Source organism: Protopterus annectens, chromosome 8.part0 (genome assembly GCF_019279795.1).
Source record: "Protopterus annectens isolate FY-2018-M chromosome 8.part0, PAN1.0, whole genome shotgun sequence".
Taxonomy (NCBI): domain Eukaryota; kingdom Metazoa; phylum Chordata; order Ceratodontiformes; family Protopteridae; genus Protopterus; species Protopterus annectens.
Window position 1 is genome coordinate 333482742 of NC_056741.1, and position 25044 is coordinate 333507785.

The 25044-nt window shown below is 41.0% G+C and overlaps 1 protein-coding gene across 4 annotated transcripts in view; it reads left to right on the forward strand.

Annotated features, from left to right (window-relative positions):
- Nucleotides 1-25044, forward strand: part of ARHGEF2 (Rho/Rac guanine nucleotide exchange factor 2) — a 924267-nt gene that overhangs the window by 337368 nt on the left and 561855 nt on the right. The window lies entirely within an intron of this gene.

A 25044-nucleotide genomic window follows, 5' to 3' on the forward strand; every position in this document is an offset into this window, starting at 1 on the left:
TAAAAGAGTATTTTGTTTTAAGAGAAAGTCTATGTTATGCTCATCTTCTTGAATTCTAGTGTCCGTATCATTCAGTGATTCCTGTAATCTGTCTCTTTTGTTGCTTGAGGTCTTCATGTAACATTTCCATTTGTTGGGAACATTTTTCTTTGAAATTGTCCAGATGTTCTTCGTGTTTCACTGTTGCAGTCATCACATTTGGGTTATCTATTTGCAGTAGCCCTCAGTTGGCTTGATTATCAAAGTCTTGGGTCCTGCGTCAGTTGCTGTCTCATCTTCCATGACAACAGGTAGTCAGGGGTATAAAGCATGCAGCCAACTCCATTTTATCAGTCTTTCTTGTTGTGCGGTGCCCGAAGCAGAAGCAGTTTGCAAGTGCCGGTCAGCCTACTCCTGAAATTTTTGATGTTCTTCATCTCACATTGCTGCAGTCCTTACATATGGGTAGTCCGCTGTCCTTCTGGCTCAAGAAAAGGACGAACTTCTTCATCATTTACAGTATGTGATGGCAGTGTTAAGATGCCTGGGGTATTCTTGTGAAAAAAAAGTCCAGTCAGGTCCCTCCTCAGGACAGGACATGTGCTTTCTGGGTGTGAGCAGACCAGATACAATGATCTCCTTTTTGACCCCGACAAACAAAAAATCTTTCTCTTTTCTTTACTTCCATTCTCTGCGTCAGTCAAGCTGACTCAACTGACAGTCTCAGTCAGCTTGGCCTTGGGGTTCATTTCATCTTGTATTCTGGTACTCAAACATGTGCCATGGGTGGTATCTCAAGCTACAGTGGACACAGCACTGGACATGGACACACACTGGTGAAACATCATTCAAACATTCAAAATGAATTTTTTGCATTCAAATGAATTTTTCACCTCAACAAGGGAGTGTCCCCAACTCAAGCAGCTCTCTGTGACCCGCCAGCCAGAAGTCAGACAACAAAACGGGGCCAATGCTAATGAAAAATGGGTGCTCATCTAAATGGAAAATGGGTACAAGAACATCTACATATCAACTTGAAGGAGATGTTAGCAGTCAAATGCATTGATAATAGCATGATTTACTTTTTCTTTCTAGGGTTGTGGCTTCACAGGTCACAACACACAAGTGTCACACAGATCAACAAGCAAACAATTCTTATCCCTCTATAGCACAAGCAATGATTTTGTGCAGACTGTCTCAGACTTACAGTTTAATAAAGAGGCAAGGTTTCTAGTTTCTTAAAAGAACTCCTTAGCTTATGTGATGCACAGAGCAGAACAAATTATGGTGAAAATTGTGGACTCAACAGTTTCAAAGAGATTGTGAGACAGATATCATGTGATTTTAGACAGAGTTTGACAGATGAGAAATTACCAGCTGCCAAAGTTTTGCACAAAAAAAATCCCACAGCTTGGAAAGTGGATGCTCTCTCATCAATTTGGGCACAATTTCAACGTGTATGCCTTTCCTCTGCCTCAGACAGGACAAGCCAAACATGATTTTTATAGCTCCAGATTGGCCCCGACAGCACTGGTACCCATTACTGAGAAGTCTGGTACAGGAGCCTCCATGGCCTTCTTGATTCGAGCCCTCACCTCAAGTCTCAGAGACAGAACATTTACTCAATGTCCTCTACATCCTGACAGCCTGGCATATTGTTTTAGAACCTTACTGAGTTATTGGACAGGTTTGTCCCACTATGACTGTGACCCACCATTATTTTTTCTCCCTTTGTTTAAGCAATTTTCTTAGAGCAAGAAAGATAAGAGTTGAGAAACTCACTCTACAACCTTTGAGCCTCTGCATCATCAGAGTTGGAAATATTTATGCAGTTGAGCCTTTCTTAATTTTCACAAGGATAGGTGTCTTGCATCACTAACCCTTCCCCAAAATAAAGGGAAAAGGATTTTTGACACTTTGGATACACAGACAGTTTTGAAACTATTTCTAAGTGGATTGGTTTTGTATTTGCTTTCTGTTATTCTCATCATGGGTAGGAGATTCCAGCTATTATTAGGCCATTCCACTGGTGGCTACTAAAGATATTTTGGAAGCAGCTACTGGAGTTCAGTGCATACTTTTTCTAAGCATTACCACCTTCCACGATTTGCCACTGCAATTTTACAGGGCATTTTGGCAGCTAATGCTTTATAGTACTTTTCGAGTTTCAGATCCAAAGTCTTCAACTTAGCTAAGTACCCCATTGGGGATCCTTTTTCTTGCTCTAAATCGATGTCAGTAAAAGTTAACAACTGTATTTCTTGTGGAAAGCAAACGCCTCACAAAGATTTTCATTCGTACTGCATTCCTTGCTTAGGCCCAGACCACAACATACTTCGCTGTCGGTTTTGTGCTTTATTCAAACCTCGTACTATTCGTCGTCAGTTCGTTTTCGCATCCAAATATTTTGGTGCTCTGTTCAATTATCCAGAAATGGCTTCAGTAAGCCACCCGACTACCGACATTCTGAAAAAATGCAAAGATAAAGACAGAGACAGACCGCATAGGTCCAAAGCTGCCGAAGATGCTTCTCCTAAGCTAGTCACCAGTACTCAGTGAGGCGCTTTCACAGCCCCTGATACCTGCTACTTCAGGTTCGCAGGCCTCTACTGAGACCCATTCAGAGACCGGTATGCTGCGAGATGTTTCTTCGACTGTGGAACCTGCAGATGTCTCTACCTTGGATGGGTCCGGAGCTGCTGTGCAGACACCGGCTTCTGACGGTGTATTCAGGCCTACTGACTTGGATATTAAAGCGATGCCAGCTTCTTCTTCAAGGCCTAAAACTTGATCTTTTCCATAAAAAAATGACGTCCAGACCGAATGGTCAGGACCCTATGCCTAAATAACAAATGATAAGAATGGCTGAGGACCTTATTACTCTAATCAGGGGAAGCCACCCTTCCCCCTCTAAGAGACATAGGACTGATTTTCCTTCTGATTCTTCTGATCAGGATTCTGAAATTTCTCTTTTCTCTGATGACCAGGGTTTGCCCTTATCTACCTATGAGGATTCTGATGCAGAGGACTCCATTCCCTTTGCTTCCCCTCCAGAGGATTTCAATTTTGGTGAAACCTTGCATACTCTTAGAGAGCATTTCTGCTGGGAAAGCCAGGATTACTCAGACTCCAAAAAGAGGCTTAGGGAATTCTTACTCCTGCCTCAACACAAGCCTTTGGCTATCCCTCCTGTACTGGACATTGTAGATGATGCCTTCTCGGAATCTATCCTGGCCCCTGACACTTTACCTCCTGCTCCCAGAAAACCTGATAAGTATTACAGGGTACCTGACTCTCACAAGTTCTTCTTTTAAAAATCCTACTGCAGATCCTGAGACCAACAGAGGGACCCAAGGGCATTAAGGCTACTACTGCCAAAAATCCTACCCCCTCTGATAGAGATTCCAGGGCACTGGATAGATGGGGAAAGAAGGTATACACTACTGCAACTTTGGCCATTAGGGCTTTAAACTGCCAGTTTCATATGTTAAAGTATCAGCAGCATATTATTGGATTGCTTAAACAGAAAATGATGTTGATTCCTGACTGTGCTGAAAATAAAGAATTACAGAATTTAATGCATTCTGCTGAACAAGTTGGAAAACATACTTTGCAGTGTGGTTTTGATTCATTAGAGGCATCTTGCAGGACTGCTGTCACTGGGTCTGTACTTAGAAGGCATACTTGGCTTAAGGAGCAATCTTTGTCAGATGATGTTAAAGCTAAATTACTGGATGCTTCCTTAAACCAAGACCACCTGTTTGGCAACAAAGCAGAAGTAGTACTTAAACAGATGGAGGAAAAAGCTAAATCTATGCAAACTGTTAAATATTTCTTGCAAGTACAACCTCCCAGATTTAGTAGGCATTGGCCCTCTTAAGAATTGGTCCTTTCCTGCCTATTCCAGGCCTTCTCAGTCCCAAACCCAGAACCAGCAAAACACCCAGGCTTCATTCCCAAGGTACTCACAAGCCTAAGCAGTAGGGGGCTCCCACTTCCAAAGCTGGAAGTAGTAAGACACCCCCCTATGGTAAACTGTCACAGTGACTTAACTTTAAACCTTCCAAGCCCTGCTCTACTGACTGTTCCTTTAGGGAGAAAGATTGCCCTGCATGCAAAAAATTGGGAACTCATTACCCAGGACAAATGGGTTTTAAATATAGTTTCCCAAGGATACAGATTCCACTTCTACTCCTTATCAACCCCAAACGGCTGGCCAGACCTACCCCTAAATCAGTGGGCAGAGGCTCAAAAGCAAATTCTCTCTCTTTTAAGCATCAGGGCTATTCAACCTGTTCCAGAAGAAGAACGGGGGCAAGGTTTCTACTCAAGACTTTTCCGGGTACCCAGAAAAGACAATTCCTGGCATCCTGTCCCTGGATATGTCTATCCTAAACACATTTTTGGTAATCCCAAAATTCAAGATGCTAATTCTTCATCAGCTGCTTCCCATGCTAGGCAAAGATGCCTGGTTGGCAACACTAGATTTAAAGGAAGCCTACCTGCACATCCCAATAAGGGAATCTTGCAGAAGATACCTACATTTCAGAGCAGGCTACATGCACTATCAGTTCTCTGCATTGCCCTTTGGCTTATGTACTGCGCCCAGGGTATTCACAAAGTGCCTAACTCCAGTCATTGCATTTTGCAGGCAAAGAAACATTCAGATATACCCATACCTGGACGATTGTCTAATTCAGGCAGAAAGCCAGGACATACTTTTAAATCATCTGGCATTTGTAAAGAAATTGATAATTTCTCTGGGGTACACCATAAATATAAAGAAATCACATCTTGTACCCTGCCAACAAATTGTATTCCTGGGAGCAAGCTTGACTACAACTTCCCAGATGGCCTACCTCACGCCAGAGAAAAAAGTTCATTTGACAGCCTACTTCAAACTACTTGCCACAAAGACCCAGCTATCTGCAAGGAAAATTCTGCAAGCCCTGGGGTTCATGGCCTCCTGCATTCTACTAATTCCATATGCAAGACTGCAAATGAGGAAACTACAATGGTATCTAAAAAGCCTATGGTGTCAACATTCTCAGGATCTAGAATCAATGATTCCTATCATGCTTTGTCTACAGATAGAATTCCTTTGGTGGGCAGAGGCTTGCCACCAAAACAAGGGACTGCCATTCATTCTACCCCCTGCCACCCAAACCCTAGCAACAGACGCATCAGACTATGCATGGGGGGCTCACTTGACAGGGCAGTGCATTCAGGGCAAATGGAACCCAAGTCAAATGCACCTGCATATCAATCAAAAAGAAATGTTAGCTGTACAGAATGCTCTGACAGCCTTCAAGGAACACATTCTTCCAGGACAATTAATGGTAAAGACGGGCAACACCACTGTTATGTGGTACATAAACAAGCAGGGGGGAACCCATTCATACCCTCTCTGCAGACTAGCCATGACTCTGTGGAACACAGCCTTGAGCTACCAAGTGCACCTACAGGCTCAATTCCTGCCAGAAAAGCTAAACACACTGGCAGACGAACTAAGCAGAAATCTCATGGACTCACACGAGTGGAAACTGGAACCAAAGACATTCAACATGTTGATAAACACGTGGAGGAGCCCAGATATAGGCCTGTTTGCCTCCCCCCAGAACCATCAACTGGACAAATTTTGCACAAGGATTCCCCACAAGCAAACTTGGAAAGTGGATGCTCTATCCTTCAGCTGGAATAACCTATCAGTTTATGCCTTTCTGCGTCTGCTCTCCAAAGTACTACTAAAGATCAAACAGGACAAGCCAAGGATGATTTTAATTGCACCAGACTGGCCTCACCAACACTGGTACACACACTTGCGCAGTGTGTCATGCTTGGCTCCATGACATCTGCCTCAGACTTCCTTCCCTGATGTCTCAGCAGGAGAACATGATTCTGCACCCTCAGCTGCAAACCCTGAACCTGGCAGCCTGGCTAATTACCTAATCTCTCCTTTACCATCCCTCAGTAAATCAGTGGTGGATATCATTTTAGATGCAAGGAGGCCTAGTACTAGAAAACCTTATGCTGCAAAATGGAAAAGATTCTGTGCTTGGAACCAGTCTCAAGGAATGAACGCAGCAGTGCCAAATTTACCTCAGATTCTACAATACTTGACTGAGATGCTTCATAAGGGCTTGCCTTTTTCCTCCATCAAAATTCATGCCTCAGCCATTTCAGCTCATTATAGCACAGAGCCTCCCCTCTTCTTTCACCCACTACTCAAGCAGTTCCTTAGAGGGGCCAAAAATCTAAGGCCACCCAGGAGAGCTCCAGCTCCAGCCTGGGATCTTAACTTTGTCTTGGAGAAACTCACTCTTCCTCCTTTCGAGCCAGCTGGCACTGCAGATTTAAAATGTCTTTCCTGGTAAACGGCTTTCCTTTTCACAATCACTTCTGCAAGAAGGTTATCTGAATTGCAGGCCCTTGTGGCAGTGGAACCTTTCATCATCTTTCATGCGGACAGGGTGTCCCTTAGAACCAAACCCTCCTTCATGCCCAAGGTGGTATCCAGTGTGGCACTTAATCAGTCCATTCATTTGCCTACCTTTTTCCTAACCCACAGAACAAAGGAGAATGGATACTGCATTCTTTAGATGTTCACAGACAGCTTAGATTCTACTTGGACAGGACTAAACCTCAAATGAAATCTGAACAACTGCTGGAGGCATTTTCTGCAGGGACAGAGGGGAAAGCTATTTAAAAAAAAAACATTTCAAAATGGATAGGCCACTGCATTCATTTCTCCTATAAGCACCATGGAAAACATATCCCACAGAGCATCAGACCCCATTCAACCAGGGCTGCATCTACCTCTACAGCCTTTATCAGGTGCATCCCTACTAGGGACATCTTAAAAGCTGCTGCCTGGCGTTCTGTACATACTTTCACCAAGCATTATCATTTGCCAATTTTCTCTAAATCCAGGGCTGGTTTTGCCACTGCAGTCTTGCAGGGCCTTATAGCTGCTCCTAATTCTATTTAAATTCCTCCTCCCAAACTTAGCTTTGGGAATCTACCCAAATGTAAAGACTGCAACAGTGAAACACAAAGAACATAGTACAATTTTGTGCACTTACCATAAATGTAGATGTTCGAGAGTATTCACTGTTGCAGTCCTGGTTACCCTCCCTCCAGCCCCCTTTTCTTCCTTTGGCTATACCTCTACTCTCACTTACTATGCTCTAAAAGCTTTTTGGTGTATTTGCTTTTCTGTTGGAGGTATATCCTTGTATTTATAGATTTAATTGCTTCCCATTAGGGGGCACCTGACATCTGGGGCAAGAAAAACTGAAGTAATGGCGTTGGCTGCATGTTTTATACCCCTGATGACCTGCCATCATGGAAGAAGGGACAGCAACTGACGCAGGACCCAAGACTTTGTTAATCAGGCCGACTGAGGGCTACTGCAAGCAGATAACCCAAATGTAATGACTGCAACAGTGAATACAATCGAACATCTACATTTATGGTCAGTTTACACAACTGTACTTTTTAAGGTCAAAAAGTGAATATGTTTAGAAAGAAGTAAACATTTGTTAGCATTTTTAATTCATTTATTTATTTTATTTATATATTTTTTTGTATCAGCTCTTTTTGGTAATGCATCACTCAGAAAAATTTAAGTATTATATGTTACATTACTAAAAAAGAAATCTAAAGATTTTAATAATATAATCACATTCCTCTCTACAGAATACATATCTCTAATAAATACAAATGTGTAAGCGTAGCTGAATCCCACATCTGTTAATACTTTTAATATTTTGCATCTCAGAATTATTTTATTCTTTCACTGCCAAAATCTCTTATTTGTATCCCATTGTAGTACATTATAGAAAGTGCACCATCAAAACTAAAATATAGTGAGACAAACATTGAAGTTACATCTTTTTGTGTCTGCCTGACAGAGCTGACAAGTCTGGAAATACTGAATTTTCACTGCTAAAATGCTGCTGACACAGAACCTTGAAAAACGTATAGAATGTAATTCACTTTGTGCTTTTGTATGTGGAGATTAGATTTTACAGAAGCAGACACATAATCACACAATGTAAAATACATACATATTTTAGATTCAGTCTTTTGTGCATCATCTCACCACCATGTTTACTGATGTCTTCTGTGCAGTCAGCTTTCCAGCCAATCAGAAGTGCTGCTGTAAAAGCCCTATCTTGGCCCCAGTTAACAAGGAAAAATAACTGCACACACACACACACACACACACACACACACACACACACACACACACACACACACACACACACACACACACACACACACACACACACACACACTCACACACACACACACACACACACACACACACACACACACTCACACACATTGTGTGCTAAAAATAGGCACTGTATCCCAAAACAATTACTCCCACCTAAGTCAGATCCCTAGATAAAATAGTCTGGCCTCTGTTAGTAATTATGGTGACTAGAACCTGTAGAAAAACAGAACATTAAATAAGCAGCAAAATGAACTTAACCCTAAACAACTAAATTGAATAAAATTAAATGACCTAGAATCTTAACTAAATGGGAAAAACTGTCATAATCCTTACTATAGTACTAAAATAATACCAGACGGTTTTTGACACCCTGAAGATGTTAGCTTAGAATTAGAGTAGAAAACTACTGATGAGGCAGTACCATTATAAAAACCTCCACCGAAACGATGTAAAACACTATTCAATTCACATCTTACTCAAAAAGGTAATTACCATATTATATTGAAATGAATGGGAAAGTATTAAGACCAGGGGAAAAAATGAATAAACTGAGTATGTGATGATGTGACATGAAATAATTTCACACCATGCACTACATGAAATATCTTCTCACATCATTCCATGTGATATGTGTCAAATTTTATCATGTTATGTGATCCATGATATGTCATGCATATATCTTTCATGAAACCAATTGTCTAATCTTACAGTACAATATATTGTCTGTCATATGTAACACTGCAGACCCCATGTATTCGGTATATACCCATGTGCATCGATCTGTCTAGAATTGTTCTTGTAGGACTCTGTCATAGTTCTGTTGTTGCATCACCATGTTCTGCTGTTATGAAAGTAATGGTTCATACAGTTATGATGACAGCTAAGGAGAAGGTAGCAGAACATAGATGTATATTTTCTCCTGTTTACTATCACAATCTTGTAGCCCACATGCTTGAAATCCATAATCCTGAAATTATAATATCAAATGATCAAAATGCTGAAAACTCCAATATTGAACTCCTGAACTTGCCCCTCCCTGCAGGACCCATGTTAGCACTCTTTCTTGTGTTCACACTGGTAAGGAAATTTAGTATTCAGGTCAGAGGTAATAGCTGCTATCCAGGATGCTCCAACCAGTCCAGGAATCAGCATCAGCCTCCTCGAAAAAAGTCATCCAGAAGAAGGCACCAGTGCAGACAGTGCAAGGTTACTGTTCAGGATTTGCTTTGATGCCAAGGTTAGTACCATAGCTTAGAGGGATAAGGCCTTAACTATGGCCCAGGTGACCTCAGCTCAGGCATCTGAGACACTGGCAGGGAAAGACAGGCATTTGTCAAAGTCATTCCTTAAGGCGAGGTGTGGTCCACAGGGAAGAGCAGCCTTCAGCATATGTTTACTTGCATTACTGTTTAATGTCTTCATCAGTAACTTACATACATCCTCCTGTGAAGGTACTCTAATCCAATATGCAGATGACTCCACTATCATCTGCGTATCAGACACATTAACAGACCTACAACATGTAACACAACAAGCTTTCTCTTCCATAGAAATGTAGCTGTCCAGTGCTGAATTCCTACTGTACCCAAAATAACAAAAAAACAAAGCTCCTTCTCTTCACCCTCAAACCCCATAGCTCCAACAAAACAAACTTCAAGAGCTTTTTAGTCAACTATACTGATATTGAATTGGTTCACCATACCAAACTACTAGATGTCACAATTGATGATAATTTCAAGTTTGACCTACACATACAAAACAGTAGCAAAAAACCCCCCACCAAAATCTAGGCATGCTGTACAGGAATAAAAACTTCCTCACAGTAGCTACCAACATTACCTACCTCTTGTCCTTACTGATGTATGGGGCACCAATTCTAACTAACTTACAAACCTCCCTAAGAAAAAAAAAAAAAACTAAAAAGCTGCTATAACAAAATTGCCAAGTTTGCCATAAGTGCAACCCTTCTAACTCATCACTGTAAAGCCCTACATTCCCTAACTTGGCTTGAACTTCCCCTCCACCTACAATATGTACAACTTAATACAGTATACAAAATCATCCACACCCCACTAGCTTGTTCTGCTCTTAGCCCATTAATCAACTTTTATATCCCAAATAAACATCTCAGGTCTGAAGACAAACACCGCCTCACAACTTATAAACCTAACAAAATCCCATGCCTAAGCCTTTACTCCTGCTTTGTGGTGAAACTATGGAACTCCCTTCCTTTAACAACTGCTCCTAAGTTGCACTCCTTCAAAACCTCTCTCAAAGAACACTTCAACTAAGCTTGGATTTGCTCCAATATGAGCCCAGGCTGAGGTACTCGTATACCTTTTTCTACCTCTACTCTCTCTCCCTACTACTGACTTACCCTACCCTCCCTTCCTCTACACATACTCCCCTGAGATTACATTCATACCTTTTCCACATCTATTCCTACTATCCCCTCTATCACACCCTGCCCTTCTCTACTCCTACTATCCTACGCATTCACCAGTATAATCTGCTACCATATTTCATGACCCCTCGAATATTAGTAATAGTTATGATTATCATGTATTATGTAAATAATGCTACATCTTCCTATTAGGCTTACATATAATTTATGCTTGAACACTATGACTTTATTATGTTGCCGATTCTGACTAACTGATGTGTAGTTTTTCAAATTTTGTGCTTGAATGTTATAACTGATAAACTAATGTGTTGTTTTCATATTTGTGCTTGAATGTTATGACTTCTGTCTAGTTTTTCATTCGGTTAACCTTGTGTATCTGGAGCTTTTCTTTCCAGGCCTCCACTGAAAATGGATACCTCATGACCCAGACGGACTTTCCCAATAAGCAAATGCCAAATAAATAAATGTTGATAAATGCAGGGGAGGGGGCAGGGAAAGAAGGGTAGGGCATAACACAATCCCCCTCAGCAGCAGACTAAGTGCCACCTCAGTCCCCTCCCCCCAGATGCCTGTAAGATCCATGCTGCTCCCTGCTGCCCAGGGAGGAAGGATAGAAAGGAAGACCTAGTAATGAACGGTGATACTGAGATAGCCAGAAAGGATGATGCAGCAAGGGAAAGCTGAAAAAAATTGTTTTGGTGCCCCCCCCCCCCAAAAAAAAAAGATGACCTAAGCCTAATTTTGGATCTTAGTGACCTAAATAAATGTGTACTAAAATAAAAGTTCAGAATGATTTCAGTTCAAGCATGTATCCCTTGTCTGTTGCAAGTTGACTTAAGTGCTGTTTGGATCTTCAGGATGCCCACCTACACTTAAAAATCACCAAGGAATCCAAAAGATATCTTCACTTTTTTCACATTAGAAGTACAGAACACTTCAGGAAATCAGATAAACTATTGTTTCCACAAGGAAGGGCATGCAGATATCCAAAAATCACCTTATCCATGTGGATTTTAGACTGTATCAGATTCTGCTGCTTTTCAGTAGGCCAAGACCCTACCACCCATGTTAAAAGCTCACTCTGTGAAGGCTGTATCCACTATGTCCAAATTCCCCTAAAACATTTCAGTAGATGCCAACTGTAAAACAGTCTGTTGCTCTGATCTCAAACTAGATTGCAATTCCAGGTCATATTCACTCTTCATGGCTACTGCGACAAAAGTCATGTGTGCCTAACCAGAACAACCTGAAAGATAGCCAAAGACAGTGTCCTACTGATTACAGAAATTGGACAACTTCTAAACAGATATAAAAGCTAGGACTTATGTAACAACAGAGTTGTAAGACGTGCCCATCTTTAGTAAGAATTCCCATCCTCCTGTCTCCCTGCCAGGACGCAGGACAGTCAGTCAATACTTTGTCTTTCCGAACACCTTGCAGTAGACACTGGCTGGCACCTTGTGTTCCTCACAGTTTTTCTTCATTGGGTTACCTGATTATCAAATGCAAAAGAGTACAGCTTCAGTGCACCAGCAAAGAATTGGAGAACCAAAGACAGACCACCATCACAGGAGCATGAGGATGACCTACTTCTTTGAGGAGGTTCCAGGTGCCATGCAGTCCTAGTGTCTGCAGTGTATAGTTCTACTGGTTACCAAAAAATAGCTACAGTTCTTACAGATAAGTCACGAGTTTCATATCTGGAAAAAGTGGATCTAGCTTTAGTAGCCCCCCCCCCCCCACACACACACACACACACCGGCATGAAGGTGTCATTTGAATAACAGTACTCTTTAAGTGAATAGCAACACTCTGAAATAGATTTGCACAGACTTTCCTTATTTTTTCCACTATTGGGTGACCTTAGAATAGGTATATGTAAGTTTGGGTGGTAAGGGACGCATGGGGGGGGGGGGTCATCTGCCTGCAAAGAAATGCTTTGCTTTGAGGTTTACTGAAAGTAGTTTTGACACATTGGAGTTGGAGTTTCAACATTTGGTAGGAATGCTGTTGCCTTATCAGCATAAATCTGCCAGGCTCCAAGACAAGCTTCCTTTTGCCTAGCACTCCAGAGAGTCCTCAATTGGTACCTTTCTTCTTCTTCGTCTTGTCTACCTTCCTTTCTGGAGATTCCCTAAGGATGATTGAGATGCTTGCACCACAAGGAACTGGAGAGCTTAGATCCAAGTGGCATGATGGAAGCCAGGGGAGATGTAGAACAGCCTAAAGCATTCTGTTGCCGAGTACTCCTAATCCCTGTGGCATGCACTCCTACTACTTGCCAAAGATGGACAACTACTTCTAGCATGATGTTAGCACATACTTTCATTTTTCACACTCATTTGGATCACATGCTTATTCATTCTCTAGAAATTCACATCCAAGAGCATAGCCAGGATTTTTGGAATTGTAAACTAGCTTTCAGACTTTAGACCCTTTCCATGCTAGTCTAGCTCCACCCCCTACACCCAGGCATTGCATGTCTCTGGACTGCATAGTTTTTTAGTGGTAAATGAAACATGAAATAATAGTCTTAAGCAAATAATTTCACCAGACTGGGATTCTGAGGAAAGGGGTTAACAAACTCTATAACTTAGTTAAGTAAAAGCATTGCTAAATATGCTAGAACCTTATTTAATAAAAGTTAAACTCTGACATCTTATTGCACAACATAAATTATTCAAAATATTGTATACCATAATGTACGTGGTATATGCCTAATTACATCCTTACATCCTTATTTATGACCGTTTCTCGGTAAATGTGATTTCCAGGCGTCTTCTTTCCATTCCCTACGGCTATAAACCTAGCTGAACCTATGGGAATCCACAGCTCTTTTAATATGTAGCCTTAGAATGAAGAGACATGATACCAGTGACAGAAATAGACTAACTTAATATAATTTAAGTGTTGTTTTGAAACTGAAGAGGGCAGTACTTATTGTAGTCTGTTTAAAACATTACAAAGAACACAAATCAGGGAGTTTCCATGGAAGAATAGAAGTTCTTAGTCAAAGATGATGTGGCAAAGGGCATCATAATCTCATCTCTTGATGTCTCAGAGTGCATTATAGAGAAGAGAAAATTCAACCAGCTATAAAACTACAATACTATATCCAGCAAAACTTTTGGGTTAGAGCAAAATAAAAAATAGCAATGACTTGAGTGCTGCAGATTTATTAATAGCGCAAAATATTGGCAAAGAATACAAATGTACAAAAGAAAACAATACAGTTGTGTAAACATTGAGAATAATGGAATTTGTCTCAGGCTTAAACCTACATTTGTACCAGCAGTTGTCTTTGGTTGTGGTTGTTTCTCCCCAACAGCTGTTTATAAATTGTACTTCAAACAATTTCCATAATCTCCTTCCATGTTGTTTACATGTTCTTTATCATGTCTGTTGCTTTTTTTAAGCATTTTCCTAATATAGTTGTCAGTGCTTTTTCTATTAAATAAGGTGTTATTAAAAGCAGCCCTGCCTGCATGTTACACTGATTTGCTCTTGCAATACAACTATGCACTCAGGATGTAAGGTGCCGCAGAAATAGAAATTAATCACTCCCTACCTTGTGTGTTAGAAATTCAGAAGTACTTTGGTCAGTTATTGATGTGAGAGTGGTATAAACAGGCTTCTGGTATCTGCCTTAAGATGTCTGATAGCCTGCTATGAAAGATGAATGCCCAAGCCTGTCAGACCAACCCCTTGCCTATTCATTTATCAAAAATGCCTATTAACTCTTATCTGGGAGACATCACCCACCAGGACCCAATCAGGCTCCTCCCCTACTGTGTACCCATCCAGGCCTCTGAACTGACAGAAAGGCCTTCTTTAGTATGGGAAGTGAAACCATGAAGTTAACCAAGTAGACTAAAACCACCTATTTTAAAACAAGATAAATAGTATTTTAATACCATTTAAAGCTAGTAAAGTAATTCCTTAGCTATTGCTCTGCCTCTCATTTTTGAGCTACAATTTATCTTCAGCTCTAGCAAGATTATACAAGCCAGCATGTTCTGCAAAACGTCTGTTCCAGTTTATGCTCTTTTTTCACTTTGCTACTGTCTGTTCATATCACAATTTTGCTTCTACCTCACATAAAGTGTAGAATACAAAAGAGCAGCACAGGTAAATAAATAGTACTGTGTACCTGTCACGGCCACAAAAAGGACACTTAAAGGAAAGTACAGCTACAAAACAGCTCAAGCTAGTTCACCAATGGCCTTACATGAAGAAATGGAAATTAACTCCACAAAAAGTTCACTTTAAAGGTAGTTAAAACAGGCCAGCCTTCACCAAAAAGATAACAGAGGAAGCAAAGCTAATTTAAATAAGTTATAGCAAAGTATATTAGAGTTGGGACTGCCACACAAGCTGCAGTAAAAAAGAAATGACAGGAAAAGGTAAACATTCCATACATTAGAAAATGTTATGATAGGATGATCATGACCTTATGTAATATGCTTCAGAACAAACTCAATTTTTATTTTCTTGAAGTGAAATTGACACCTTCTCTCAAACATATAACAGACTGGCTATGATCAGAGCCCCAGTTATAGGTTCATAGGTGTGTACTAGGCCAACGTCTCTGGAGCCTTTACAAGCCTAGCCCATAGAACTGCTTTGGCATCATGCCACCGTTAGTTCCCGGTACCTCTATCAAGTAGAGCCACTGGAGTGATCCCCAGGGTGAACTTTCTATTTCCCATCCACTCGTCAAGATTTCTCTTGAAAAGAGCCAATGAGGTGCTCTGCTTGACATGTATTGGAAGTCTATTCCAGAGCATGGGGAGTGTCTGGGTTAGGAGCCTGTCCCTCCAGCATGTTCTGTTGATTGTGGTAATGAGGTTGTGGTACCTGGAGCATGTGGTGCGGAGGGATTGGGATTTCCTTAGGTGTAACATTTCTTATAGGGCTGGGTCAGACATGGCTTTGTAAGTCAAGCAGAGATCACCTCTTAATAGACGATATGAGACAGAGAAAAGCTGGAGTTTCTTTGTCTCTCTCCATGTAGGGCATGTGTTTAAAGCCTGTAGTCCTCTTTGTGAGGTACTTTTGTGGCCTTTCCCAGCTGTTGTAGGCATTTAGTGAGGTACATGCCAAATGGGGCATTATACTCGATGATTGGCCTAATGAGCGAAGAGTAGAAAGAGATGATGACCTCTTTCTTCCTGGATGCAAAACCCTTGGTAATGAGATGTGCCACATAGAAGGACTTTTTGACCACAGTGGCAATGTGGTGGTCAAAGGAGAGGTTGCTATCAACCTGTTTCCCCAGATCTCTTATAACACCTTCAGTATTAAGTGGGCTACCATCAATGTGGTAAATAGTGGGAATTGAGTTTTTCCCAAGGGGAATGATGACGCATTTTTTGGTATTAAGCGTAAGGCCATGGTTCTGACACCAGCTGTTGGTCTCAGTGAGGCCTTTCTGTAGGATGTCTACATTATTTGGGGAGTTAGTAATGGCTCCCAGCTTGCAATCGTTGGCAAACTTGATCAGTCAGAGTCCCTCCGTGTTGGCCTGAACTTCTGAGAAGTAGATGCCAAACAGGAGAGGACCCAGGACCTATCCCTGTGGGACACTACTCGTGACTGGTTGGCAGTCTGTCTTGGAGTCTGCTACTTTCACACTGTGGGTTTTACCTGTGAGCCAATTTACTATGTGCCTATCTACATGTATAATTTACATGAAACGCTGCCATCATCACTGTATCAATTTGTACATTTTGTATTTGTATGTATGTGATCTCATCACTTTGTAATGTTTATGCTTTGTCTCAGTTCACTTTTTTCTGTGAACTTCCACTTAAAATGGCCACTGCCCAGCTGCTAAGATGTACATAAGCAGTATAATAGAGGTGTGCTTTGGAGTTTACAGTGTCCCATTGGATAAGAACCTAGACCCTCGGATGTAAGGGGAATGCTGACATTTGGAGCCTTACAGGAGAATGTGCAGACAGCTTTACTTTGTCTCTCTGTCTGTGTGTTTGCGAGAGTGTATGTAAAGATTTTTGTAGCTAAATGTGAGAATAGTTTTGACAGTTATTTGTAGATTTGGGTAGCTGGGTATGGGAAATTGCAAGCATCGGTAGACTGATTTTTTTTGTACATCTCTGTTGGTGGGTGGGGTGACATGCAGAGTGCAGACATTTGTATTTTAATGGTACATTTGCAAATCAGTAGCTGGATAGACAGTGTGGAAGTGTTTGTGGTCAGCTGGCGACACGGAACATATGGAGACATTCCTTAGGCTCTTGTGGTGTAACAAGAACCCGCACATTTATGTTGCCTGAGAATACTTTGATTTTTTTTTTTATGCTTACTGAAACTGAGTGTGTGTGTGTGTGTGTGTGTGTGTGTGTACATTCTCATCTTCAGCTTGAGTGACTAATGATAGGGTACACATGTGCTGAAATGCATAGTTCTCATGCTTTATACACACACACACACACACACACACACACACACACACATATATATATATATATATATATATATATATATATATATATATATATATATATATATATATATATATATATATATATATATATACATACACACACACACACACACACACACACACACATATAAATGTCTTCTGAGACTGTTAACTCTTTTTGTTATTATGGCAAGTTATTTCTCCAGATCCCTATGTCCTTTTCTTCACTGAATCTTTACCTTCTTTGATACTGTCTCATTTTCAATAGTTTTAGTACTAAACTATAATTGTTTTTATTAATCGAAGAAATCGTAAGGCAAATTTGACCACTAGTCTGTTTCAGGACTCTCCGTTTTAGTTGGTTTTAATTGCGGACTTAAAGTACACTTGTTTGAATTCATCTGTGGTTTAGAAGTTCTTCACTATTCATTAGTTATTAGTTATTAGTGTTAAGTTTGCAATGTTTTATGTACATGTGTAGTACTTTATTTATTATTGTTATCACTTATTAATCTTTACAGTACCTGGGCTTAGGCATTTAAATAAACCTGAACTAGTTTATTTATTTAACATTTGTTAACCGGGAAAGTCTGACTTGGAACAAAGCCAATTTTCAGTGGAGACCCAGGGAGAAAGGCTCCAGACGTATGCCTTTGTAACGTGGGAGGAAACCCGCATGAATGCAAGGCGAACATGCAGACTCCACACAGAAGGCACCCCAGCCAAGAATCGAACCAGAGAACTGCTTGCTGTGAGGTGACAACACTAATGCTGCACCACTTTGCCGTCCTAGTATATATAATATCTTTTGGAAAGCTGCTTAAATAGGTTATGGACCTTATAGCAATTTACATGTCTGTTAGGAAGATTTTTTTTCCATTCTTTGCCCAACTGTTGGATATCATAACTCCCTTCCTGGCCAGTCAGCCCATTTGGTTAGGGGTTGGTTTAATGGTTAAGGTGTTTGCCTCACAAACGCAAAGTACAGAGCTTGGGGTTTATCACCTTTGAAGGAAATTGGCTAGGCTTAAAATGTCTCACAAAGGCAGCAAGCCTACTACTTACCTATGAATCTGTGAGCCTTTTATCACCAGGGTAAGGGTCAGCTGGTGGAAGGGTCATCAGACAGCCATCAAGGGTGGTTCCAAGTTTTTTCTGGTTTTCCCGCAGCCCTACTGGCACACATTTGGTAAGTTGTGCAATGGGCTGATAGTGGAGGATGTGCCCTTACTTCCACAAAAGGAGTTTCCCCCAAGCATCCCTCTCCCCTCTCCTTGATACATGAGTGGTAATTTCCCCCCATGCTCCACCAGGGTGATAACACCAACCAAGGTGACCCTGAGTGTATGCAATCTCTTTGCCCTCCCAGAAAATGTAAGTGGACCAAGCCCCTTCATTTCTTCCCCTCCCACCCTGGCTTTCCCAATTCTGAGTCAAAAAAACTGAACATGGTTATCTGGGCTGCAGCAAGGGCTTTATCCCACTGTAACATGGAAATGCATTTCAGGAAATTGTATATGCACAGTTTAGTAACCCAGAATATCAACTGCATATCCTCTCCCAAGGACATTTAACTGCAGTCAGGGGTAACTCAAGTCACACTACTGTAGTGAACTAGATTAAAGATGGATACTTAATTCAGTGGTCATTCATTTACTCTTGGTAATCTTTTCTTGAGCCTTAGACATCAACAAAAGTAGTGCTTCTACCATGCTTAAAAACTAACCTTTTGGTAGTTTTCTTTTTTCCTGTTGTCTGCTTAACTGGAGTCATGTAACTCACCAATAATTTCAATGCATAATAAAAATGAGACAGAGATGCATTTTCTCTTGGCTGGAATTAAAATGTATTGTTGTTGATTGGGGGTTGGGCGGCCAAGGTGGTGCAGCGGTTAGCGTTGCCCCCTCACAGCGAGAGGTTCTCCGGTTCGATTCTCGGCTGGGGTGCCTTCTGTGCAGAGTCTGCATGTCCTCCCTGTGGTCACGTGGGTTTCCTCCCACATCCCAAAGACACGCAGTAGGTGGATTGGACACTCTAAATTGGCCCTAGGTGTGAGTGTGTGTGTGCCTTCTGTGGAAGATTGGGCGCCTTGCTGGCAACTCAACACCGTAAAACTCCACTGCCAATCATGAGCAGACAGATGATCCGCTGTGGCAACCCCTAACCGGGAAAAGCCGAAAGAAGAAGAAGTTGTAGATTGGGGGTTACAGATCTGTCCATTTACCTTTAGGTGTAGGTCTTTTCTCTCTCACACACACACACTCTGGACATCACTGATTGGTATGAGTATTCATTTATATGCTTTAACCACAACAACTGATGTATCACCAACATTTTGCTTTCGTGATCCATTTCCTTGCATTTTTTAAATTAGATTCACCGTTAGTTACTTATATCCTTAGACAAACAAACTTCATGTGCAGTTTCTTTCTCTTCAGGCCAGTCTAGCTTAAAGTTTAAAAGTTGTGGAATTTAAAGGTTGCGTCCAAGCATTCTCTCTAGTCAGGCAGAAACAGCATACACATTTCTGTGTTATTCACACTAAAATTGTATCCTAGCTTAACTGAAAATTGATGACCAGGGACTGTAATTTTTAATTCTTTTAGAAACCTTACAACATGAAACTGTCTGAAAGTACTTAATTTATATGGCGTTCTGAGAAGGGTAATGGGTTTCTATTAGTTATTAGCATAATAACTGTAAGCTTTTCATTTTTTTAAATAAAATACTTGGAAAATAGGATGGGATACAGAATGAAGCTAGTACATACAAAGGCAAGTTAGTATTTTGAACTGTTACATTGTTAGTCATGGGTAGTTAAAAAATATGGTAAAACATACAAATTGCTATTGAGCATCGCATTGTAACCTGATTCCCTTAGTGTGCACTTCCTTATTTTGTGGACTGGAGAAAGTCACTCAAATAGTTTAGTGGTCCTAGGTTACCCCCATACCCACACACGAAACAGCAATAGTGATTAGTTATTGCAAATAATTGTCAATGAAAAAATAACAGTAAATAAAAATTGCTGAAGATTTACAGAGCTTTGGAATTATCATTTTGGTACAGGTACAACACTTTGAACAGAATTATATATGTGAAGAAGAAACTATGCCTAACAGGAATGTAGATTGTACACGTATGAAGCATCCCAGACTCAAAACTGTTTGTTAATGTTTTAGAATATCCAACTTCATGGAGAAAGCTGGCATCCCTTTTATGGGCTGGGGTTTGATTCACGTGTTGGGACCAATGTAAATACTGTTAACCAGTGATATTATCATTGCAGGCTGCAACACATCTGTTAGGATGGATAAAAGAACAGCTTCTTTTTTTGTTATTCCTGCACATACCAGCTGTCCTGCATAGCATCTGAAGGGGAAGCCTGTACTAGCCTGTACCTTCCCCCTTCAGATAAGCACAATTAATTTCCAGAGCAGTCAGACTCCCAAGAGTTTCAAATGTTGCTCATGATGGAAGACTGCTCTGTGAATGACTGTACAGCAAACAGCACCATAGACTGAAAGAATGACCAAGACTCGCTGTACTAATGATCCGTCCTTAGCAGTAAGCCTATGCATTTTTCTGTATTGCACGCAAGTCTGCAGATTTTATTTAGTGCAGGTAAGTGAAACAGTTTTGGCTGGAAATTATATTTATAGTATCTGTTTGCTTACCTGGTTATCAAAAAATGTACTCTGATCCAGTGTTGACCCATTTTCATCCATGAGATGGGCCACAAGGGCAAGATCAAATGTAAAGTATATTGACGATACCATGGTAGAATATCAGACTCCGGAGATGAACTGCATGAATTTGAGCCCTAATGGCCCAAACTGTTATGGTTGGAAGTTGGTATAATGGTTTAGGCGTTTACCTCACAGGCACAAGGTACAGAGTTTTATTCTCACATTTGAAAGGTAAATTGGCAAGGCTTAAAATGGCCTACAAGTGCATCTAGCCTAGTGCTTACCAATGACTCTATGGACATTTTACAGTAAATATTTGGCCATCGGGTTTTTAGGTGGAAGTCCATGTGTTTGTGGGAAAGATAGACAGTGACCAGTGGTAATAACTGCCTGTATCCCAGAGTCATAGGGTAGAAACCTTAACCAATTAGCCATTATGCTGAACAACAAACTAAGCAACCGAGCTGCTGTCTCTGTTGCTATCCGCAAACTAAAAGGACACATAACATATATCTATCTCCATCTATCCTTTATTGACCAATTTAATCCCATTGGGTTAGTAGTTTCTTTTCAGGTGAGGCCTGAGATGGTATTTAAAAAACTAGGGGAGATTTGGCCAGGGCACCAGGGAACTTTCTCTACTCTTTTCAATAAGTTCTGTGAATCTTTTATATTCACCTGGGCTGCCACCAACTCAGGCAGATGGGTCCTAAGTTTAACTTCTTTTCTGTAGGACAGCACACTCAGGAGTACAGCACCCAAACTTTCTCTCTCTATCCCATTCCCTAGCCTCCACAAAGGCCTCATTATTGCTGTGTTCAGTGTTAATAGGATTAATAATACATGGCATGTACCTCAAAAAAAGATCAGGCAAAAGGACTTGTGGGTGGGGTCCTGCTTATGGGTAAGAACAAATCTCCAAGCCTGACTTGAAAGTAACTTGTAAGTACCCATTGTACTCTAAAATTAGCAGAAGGACTGGCCCATGTAGTACTCTAGAGGAGGAAGCTTCCCAGCTGGCTTATTACTGAACTGTTTTTAGGTAGGCATATAATATTGTGTACTGGGATTGTTTACGTCCCCCTAATTTGAGCCCTAAGACAATTGAGGGCCTTTTTGGTGTGGTGTTTCTTTGTTAAAGTAAATAAATGCATCTATGTGGGGAACTTCAGTCATAACTAGGTAGGGCTATTACTTATACTGACCTGGGCCATGAAATCACTGTGTGCAACCCTACAACAGTTCATTGTTGGACATGGTTCTTAGCATCATCCCATTCAGACATTTGAGAATCAAAGGTTACTCAAATTCCCAACTGACCATTGCACATTCTATACTTTTTGGTAATTTATGTCTCTTAGAGCTAAAACTAATGACCATTTCAAAATCTGTTGTTTTATTCTTCCAAGTCTTTTAAACCTAAAACTAGTGACCATTGCAACATTTCTACTGTGGTCACTAAATTCTCCAAACCTAAAATTGTCTGCTGACACTCCTGCCCCCATTGTCTGCATATGTGTTTGTCTAAATGATTATATTTAAATTAATCAAAATACACAAATGCCAACTTCACTAATATCAATAACAAAAGATCCTCAAAAAAAAGTTGACCTGTCACTATGTATGTGCCATGGAATAACTTTAGAATATGCAACTGAGAAATAACAAATAGAAAGTTAAAAACATCTTTTTTTTTGTATAGGGGAGGCAAACCCTTCTGATAATTTTATATTCAAACTCTAAGATCACATAATACCAGGTAAAAGGCAATATTTCTCAACCCTGGTAGTATAGCATATACATATATATATGTACATGTGTGTGTGTGTGTGTGTGTATATATATATATATATATATATATATATATATATATATATATATATATAGCATACATATAAATATCATAGGAGGTTACTAGGCTAATGGCCCCAGGGCCCTTACAAACCTTGCCGAGTTCAGCCCGTGTTCCCAAGGGTGTCTGGCTCAAGCAGACACTAAAATCAGCAACTATTGTCCTTGTCCAAGAGGGACACAGGCAGAATCCCTGCAGTGAATTTCCAGTTACCCATGCAATCGTCCAAGTTATGCTTAAATAAGGCCAACGAAGGGCTTTGTTTAACATGACTAGGAAGCTTGTTCCAAAGGTGGGGCAACCTCAGAGACAAATCTGTCTCTCCAGCAAGTTCTGTTTATGTCACATACCAGGTTAAGGTCCTTAACGTGAGTCACCCGTGCTCCATTTGACTAGCGAGTACTAGTGTGCAGCATTTCCATTAAGGCTGGGTCAGAGATTGCTCTGTATGCAAGGCACAGGTTGCCTCTGAGCAGTCTGTACAACACAGAGGAAAGTGACAATGATTTCAGTCTGTCCGCATAAGACAGATCTTGAAGACCCTGAATTTTCTTTGTAAGGAACCTTTGTGATCTCTCCAATTGCTGCAGGTGTTTGGAAAGGAACATACCAAAGAGACCATTGTATTCAGTTATTAACCTGATGAGGGAAGAGTACAGGGGGGTTATAACCTAATTTATTTCCTGGATGCAATCCCCTTACTTATCTTCTTCTTCTTCCGGCTGCTTCTGTTAGGGGTCACCACAGCAGATCAACTATTTCCATTTCTTCCTGTCGTCTGCATCTTGCTCTGTCACACCAACCACCTGCATGTCCTCTCTCACCACATCCATAAACCTTATCTTAGGCCTTCCTCTTTTCCTGTTACCTGGCAGCTTCATCTTTAACATCTTTTTCCCAATATACTCTGCATCCCTCCTCAGCACATGTCCAAACCAACGTAATCTTGCCTCTCTGGCTTTGTCTCCAAACCTTCCAACCTGGGCTGACCCTCTAATATACTTATTCCTAATCCTGTCCATCCTTGTCACACCCAATGCAAATCTTAACATCTTCAACTCTACCACGTCAAGCTCTTGACTCCTGCCTTTTTGTCAATGCCACTGTCTCCAACCCGTATAACATAGCTGGTCTCACTACCCTCTTGTAGACCTTCCCTTTCACTCTTATTGGTACTCGTCTGTCACAAATCACTCCTGACATTCTTCTCCACCCACTCCATCCTGCCTGTACTCTCTTCTTCACCTGTCTTCCACACTCACCATTACTCTGAACTGTTGATCCCAAGTACCTCTCATTCACACACACATATTCTGTCTTAGTCCTGCTGACCTTCATTCCTCTTCTGTCTAGAGCATATCTCCACCTCTCCAGGGTCTCCTCCACCTGTTCCCTACTCTCACTACAGATCACAATTTCATCTGCAAACATCATAGTCCACGGAGACTCCTGTCTGATCTCGTCTGTCAACATGTCCATCACCATTACAAATAAGAAAGGGCTCAGAGCTGATCCTTGATGTAATCCCACCTCCACCTTAAACGCGTCCGTCACTCCCACCGCAGACCTCACTGCTGTCACACTACCCTCGTACATATCCTGTACCACTCTTACATACTTCTCTGACACTCCCCACTTCTTCATACAATACCATAACTCTTTTCTAGGCACTCTGTCATATGCTTTCTCTAAATCCACAAAGACACAATGCAACTCCTTCTGACCTTCTCTGTACTTCTCCATCAGAGCAAACATCGCATCTGTAGTGCTCTTTCCTGGCATGAAACCATACTGCTGATCACTAATCCTCACCTCCCTTCTTAACCTAGCTTCCACTACTCTTTCCCATAACTTCATGCTGTGACTGATCATTTTAATCCCTCTGTAGTTACTACAGCTCTGCACATCACCCTTATTCTTAAAAATCTGTACCAAAACACTTTTTCTGCATTCCTCAGGCATCCTCTCACTTTCCAAGATTTCATTAAACAATCTAGTTAAAAACTCCACTGCCATTTCACCTAAACACCTCCATGCTTCCAGTCCCCTTAATTATGAGATGAGCAGTATATAATGCCCTTCTTACCACTGTGGAGACATGGTGATTAAAGTTAAGGTTGCTGTCAACCTGTGTGCCCAGTTGTCTCACCACTGACTGTGTGCGCAGGGTATTGCTATTGATGTGGTAGTTTGCAGGAGCATCACCCTTACCAAATGAGATGATGATGCATTTTTTTGCATTAAGTTTAAGACCATGACTTTGGCACCAGTCATTACTTTGCGTAAGACCTTCTTGCAGGATGTTGACATCACCAGGGGTTTCAGTGATTGCTACCAGTTTGCGGTCATCAGCAAACTTTGTCAGCCACAGTCCTTACTTTTAGCCTGTACTTCAGAGAAGTAGATTCTAAACAGTAGGGGTCCCATAACTGA